Genomic DNA, 6,335 nt, shown 5'->3' on the forward strand with positions numbered 1-6,335 from the left:
CAAGTTTGAATAAGGTATTGGATCATGTTTGTATTTTTGGTTGAGGTCCCGGGGGCCTCGGGGTGATTTCGAATGGCTAACAGGATGAAATTTGGAGTTTAAGGACTGCTGAGTGGTCTGGTATCTGGTATTTTCGCTTCTGCGGAAATGGACCGCAGAAGCGGTTCCGCAGAAGCGTATGAGGAGTCGCAGAAGCGAGGTTGGGCATTTTGGAGATTTTCGCAGGAGCGGACTATTTCCCGCATAAGCGGTTCCGCAGAAGCGGTTAGTGACCGCAAAAGCGGTCCAAGGCAATAAGTGAGATTCCGTAGAAGCGGAAAGTGACCGCAGATGCGGTAGTCGCAGAAGCGACAAAGGCACCGCAGAAGCGGAAATAACTGATCAGAAGTGGGTTTTTAATCCCTTCGCGAAATTTTACAGACTTCGGACTTGGGGTGTTCTTGAGCGATTTTGAAGAGGAAATTCAAGGACTTCGATCAGGTAAGCATTCTTGGACTTAGAACACAATTTTATCAGGCAAATACATGAAATTACACTGAAAACTCAAGGAATTAAGGTCAAAAATTGTGGTTTAGGGCTAGAAACCTAAGAGAACAAAAATGGTAATTTGAGGGGTCATTTGGACTCCGATTTTGGTGTTCTTTATATGCATGGACTTGTGGTGAGATAAGGATCCGGTGATGTAAAATTTATAATTTTTCGAGAAATGGGCCCCGGGCTCGGGTTTTGCCAACTTCGTGATTTTCGATGTTTTTCGAGTCTTTTCGATTGGGTTATATTCCCCTAGCATATTGTGACGTATTCGTTGTGGTTTTGGTCAGATTCGACGCACGAAGAGGTGAATTCGGAAGGCAAGGGCATAGCAAGCTAGGACTTTGGCCGGCTTGAGGTTAGTAATAAATGTAAATACTGTGTTGAGGGTTTGAAACCCCGAATTTGCACAACGTAGTGCTATATGAGGTGACTTGCACGCCGGATAACGGGCGTGGGGTAGAGCACCGACGGGGATTGTGACTTGGTCCGTCCCGTTTAATAAAAATTACTACCTAATTGATTGTAGATTTGTAATATCCTTATAAAAATGGATTAATTGTTATCATTGGGCCTTGTTCCAACTACTTGAATCCTTCGGGGATTATTTTTAAATGGTTTCTTACCATATTTATAAATATTAAACTCAGTCCGGGCATTTGATACTGTATTTGAAAACTCAGCCATTTCTCTTAAATTTAGAAAATTAAGTTAATATTTTTAAATGAAGATTGGGCTGAATATTTTTATACTATTGTGTGATTTTTGGACTGAGTATGGGGTCGGGCTGCACGCCGCAGTGGTATAGTAATAATATTGATATGAGGCCAAGGTCCTGTTTGAAGCCACGAGATGGCTTATTATTGCGCTTGGGCCGTAAGGGGCCCCTCCCGGAGTCTACACACCCCCAGTGAGCGCCGTCGACGTTAAATAAATGGAGTGGGCTGCACGCCTCAGCGGAGTACTGGAGGTACCGGTTTATGTGTTGCATTGCATATTTATTTGTCATTTATTCTCCATCTGTGGTGGTGTTTATTATAATTGTATTCGCTGTTTATTGTATTTTAGCTTTACTTTGTGTCTATTTAGGATTTCTTATCCTTAGACTTTATTTACGTTTATTACTTTCTGAGTTGGAAGTACTCACAACACTCCCTGCACCTTGTGTGCAGATCCAGGTACACCACAGGGTGAGTGAGGACTTGTTAGCTGAGCAGAAATTATCTGGGAGTGTCGAGGTAGCTGCATGGCGTTCGCAGCCTTGATCTCTCCCTTCTATCTTTTATTATTTTATTCATATTATTTTCTTAGTCGGACTTGTAATAGGTGAATAATCTGTTTCTAGAGGCTCATGTTCGTGACACCAGATTCTGTGGGCTATTTAGTATTTTATTTTGGGGTTTTCGAATGTTTGAGATTATATCAGAATTTCCGCATTTCATTGGTATTATAGTAGTGAACATTTATTTATATATTTAGATTATTTGGCTAAGGTTGTATAAATGGTCGGGCTTGCCTAGCAATGTGTTGGGCGCCATCACGACCGGGGTTTGGGTCGTGACAGTAACACATAAACAGAGTGCAACTCATGAAACGCACCCATAAGTGGAGTAACAATTAGGGGAACTCACCCCGATAAGCAGAACTGTAATGAACTACGGATGGTGCTCCTCTATAATAAATCAAAATCATACCTGAAATGACATCATCTGGCGTAGCGGCCTTAAGCCTACTATATGAAGCACAATAACGGGTCGAGCCTCCCCCTCTTGGGCGCCCTCTACTCGCCTGAATACCTCACTGTGACACATTGGCCCGAAATCTGGGGAAATCTCTCACCATGTGGCTAGTATCTCCACACTCAAAGCAACCCCTCTACTGATGTGGTTGTGGGAACTGTGCGGTACGGGTACTCTGAGACCCATGAACACCTGAATCACTATGTGAAGCCTGAAGCGCAAACTGAACTGGCTGACCCATGAAACCTCAACCATGTCGCACCCTGCCTCCAGAATAAGGGCCAGCAGATATCTCCGGTCTACGAGCCCTCCTCGCCTCCCTGTACTCTCTCTCCTGATTTCGTCTGTCCTCTCGTTCCCGGTCCTACATGCCCTCTAACCGGCGAGCGATCCCTACCACCTGCTGAAACAAAACATCTGACTCTAACTCTCGAGCCATGCTGAACCGAATATCATGGCTGAGCCCCTCAATGAATCCACGGACTCGCTCTCTAACTGTAGCGACTAAGGCAGGTGCATGTTTGGCCAAATCGCTGAATCTGACGGCATAATCTAATACTGACACGGTGCCCTGACGTGACTGCTCAAACTCCGCGCGCCATGCATCCCGAAGTGACTGAGGTACAAACTCTCTCAAAACATCTCTGAAAACTGAATCCATGTAAGTGAAGCTGGATCGGCCGGCTACCCAATTCATATGCCCGCCACCACTAATAAGGTGCTCCCTTAAGCTGGAACATAGTAATAGCAACCCCACTCGTCTCAACAATAACCATAGTACGGAGAATGCGATGGCACTCCTCAATAAACCCCGTGCGTTCTCTGAAGACCAACCACTGAATGTAAGAGGGTCATAGCCCTTGAACCTTGCAAATCTATATTGCCCTTCCTCAAATGTTGCTGCCCTAATTATGAGCTGAACTGGGACCATAGGTTGTGTCGCCCTGACACCTGGAACCTGACCAACGTGAACTCACTGCTCTGGAATGTGGTCTAACTACGGCACGTACTCCTCGTCGGCCTCTGCCTCTACCTCTAGCGACACCTGCTCCGGGAGCAGCGCCGTCGATAATTGCAGCTCGTGTCCTCACCGTTGGTGAGAGAATGGAATGATAAAAGTTCAAACTCTGAGATCAATAAGCTCGCTCGATAGGAATGAAAGAAGTGAGATTGTCCTAATAGTTCCGTAGCCTCTCGAAGATAAGTACAGACGTCTCTGTACTAATCCACAAGACTCTACTAAACTCGCTTATAACTCATAGCACCTATGAACCTAGAGCTCTGATACCAACTTGTAACGACCCAACTTTCCCTCCGTTTGGGTATCGTGATGGCACCTAGTCATAGGGACTAGGTAAGCCTAACTCACACTGAAATACCACAATAATAAATGAAATTTAACAGTCTTGAAGCAGAAATCTCTATAAAATTTATAATTTCCAAAACCCAGTAGTACAAGTCATAAGCTCTACAAAGTTTCTCTACAAATTCTAAACACAACCGTATGGAAATAAGTACAACAGTGTGATTATAAAACAGGAAGGTGATTCCGGAGCCTGCGAACGGAGCAGCAGGTTTACCTTGAGTCTCCTCGGCAAGAATGCTCTCAGCTACTAACGATCAATACCTGGATCTGCACAAAAAATGTGCAGAAGTGTAGTATGAGCACACCACAGCGGTGCCCAGTAAGTATCAAGCCTAACCTCGGTGGAGTAGTGACGAGGAACAGTCAAGACGCCTACTGATCTAATATACAGAACATGATATTTATATAGAGACTACGTGATACGGCTAACAATACAGTAATTAAAAGTAAGGAAAGAAAACAGCAAGTACTCAGCGGAACACAATCAAGAAAACACGGAAAGGTAAGCGAGAATACAACCCAAATCCGAAATCACAAATACAGTAAAGACAAGTCATAACTCAACAACTCCGATAGTTTTCACCTTAAGTCTTAACCAGCAAGCGTCAATCAAATAGTCAAAACTTTCAAGTGATAAAAATGTTTCGAAATATACTTCCTTCAAATAAATGTTCTTTTCAAAAAGAGTTCTTTCAAAATAAATGCTTTTTGATATAATCTTTTCAAATAGATAACCTTCGCATATCAGTCAACCTGTGACACCTCATCTCACAATCATACAATACGGGTCTCAATACCTGAACCCTAACACTTGGCATCCTGTGCGCTCATCACACCTCCTAATCATAATGACAACTCACGTGCCCAAAAGAGTCATTCTCACATGGAAGGCAAACAACAAGGGTGTGCGTCTATACTCATAAATCTCAAGGAGCCTCCTATCCGATAAGGGTGCTTAGCCACGTGTATGCTTGTGCAAGTGTCCTATCGTAGTTCATACTAGCTAGTAAGCATAAGGACAGAAACAGACAGCGCATATACTATTTACACAAGGATAGGATCAATGAAAACAACAACTCAGAACACAGAGATAACAACAGGGGATCTCCCAAGATAACGTCCCGTAGTCCCAAACATAGATGTGCAGAGGATCTCCCAGGATATCGTCCCGTAGTCCAAATCGTAAATATGCAGGGGAATCTCCTGGAATACCGATCCGTAGTCCCAAAGTAAATATCCAGTACAGGGGGATCTCCCGGGATATCGTCCCGTAGTCCCAAATATAAAGGTGCAGGGGCATCTCCCAAAATACCGATCCATAGTCCCAAAGTAAATATCCAGTACAGGGGGATCTCCCGGGATATCGTCCCGTAGTCCCAAATATAAAGGTGCAGGGGTATCTCCCGGAATACTGATCCTGTCACGACCCGAATTTTCCACCCTTGGGAGTGGTGATGGCGCCTACTAATGTGAGCTAGGCAAGCCAAACCTTTAGCTACTTACTTCATTATCACTTTGCTTCTTTTAACAAATATAAGGCGATAACATGAAAATAGCGAAACTTTAAATAATTAAGCGGAAGGTAACAATTTAATATCTGAACATGAATTTCTAATACAACCGTTTGAATTTCGACTACCCAGAACTGGTGTTACAGTTTCATAGACGGTCTAAGAGTACTACAAATAAAGGTCTGAAAGAATTAAATACAACACTGTCTCTAGAAATACATGTAAGAAACAGGAAAGTCGATAGAGAGAGAGACGTCGGGCCTGCGGACGCGTGTAAGGCTATCTCGGAGTCTCGGTGGACTGAAGGCTGGCTCCCAAACTACTGCTGCTGTCCGGGACCTGGATCTGTGCAAAAGAGAACAGAGTGTAGTATCAGCACAACCGACCCCATGTGCTGGTAAGTGCCTAGCCTAACCTCGGTGAAGTAGTAACGAGACTAGACCAGACTACCACATAAACCTGTGCAGTTGTATAATATACGACAGAGAGTAAAGTAGAAATAAACAAATAAAGGTGGGAGGGGGGGAAACATGCTTCGGGAAATAACAGATAAAAAAGAATCTCAAGAGAATTATCAGGAAACCAAAATTTAAGTTCTAACAAGGATAAGGAAAACAAAGGCAGATTTCACTCTCGGTTCACAACTCGTTGCAGGCGTGCAACCCGATCCCATTTCTCATATCTTGTGGTAGGCGTACCACCCGCTCCCATTTCGTTATATTTTGTGGTAGGCGTACCACCCGCTCCCATTTCATATATTAACAGTTCTTCCAAATGAAATTACTCCAACAAACGCAACAATTAATACGAATTCATAAGACAACAAAGTATACAATAATTATGACTCACCGAGGAAAATAAGTAATGACAAGTAGCAATTAATTATGGACTTTAAGGAGCAAATAAGCAATTTAATATTTAGTATGCTAAATGTCAAGTAGCAATTAAGTCACATAAACATGTAGCAATTGTAGCATAAATTCAAGGCATAATGTTGCGCAAGGATACCTCGAGCCAATAATAACAAGTAACACAATAAAGGAAAATGCCAACATAAAGAATCACAGTAATAGTGGAATAAGACAATTAATGCACTTGAACCGATAACAACAAGAAAATCAGTAAATAAAAGTAAAGGACAACATAACTCAATTATCAGCAAGAATCAGGAAAATCAAAGACAAGTGC

Source organism: Nicotiana attenuata, chromosome 4 (genome assembly GCF_001879085.1).
Source record: "Nicotiana attenuata strain UT chromosome 4, NIATTr2, whole genome shotgun sequence".
In the NCBI taxonomy this organism is placed as follows: domain Eukaryota; kingdom Viridiplantae; phylum Streptophyta; class Magnoliopsida; order Solanales; family Solanaceae; genus Nicotiana; species Nicotiana attenuata.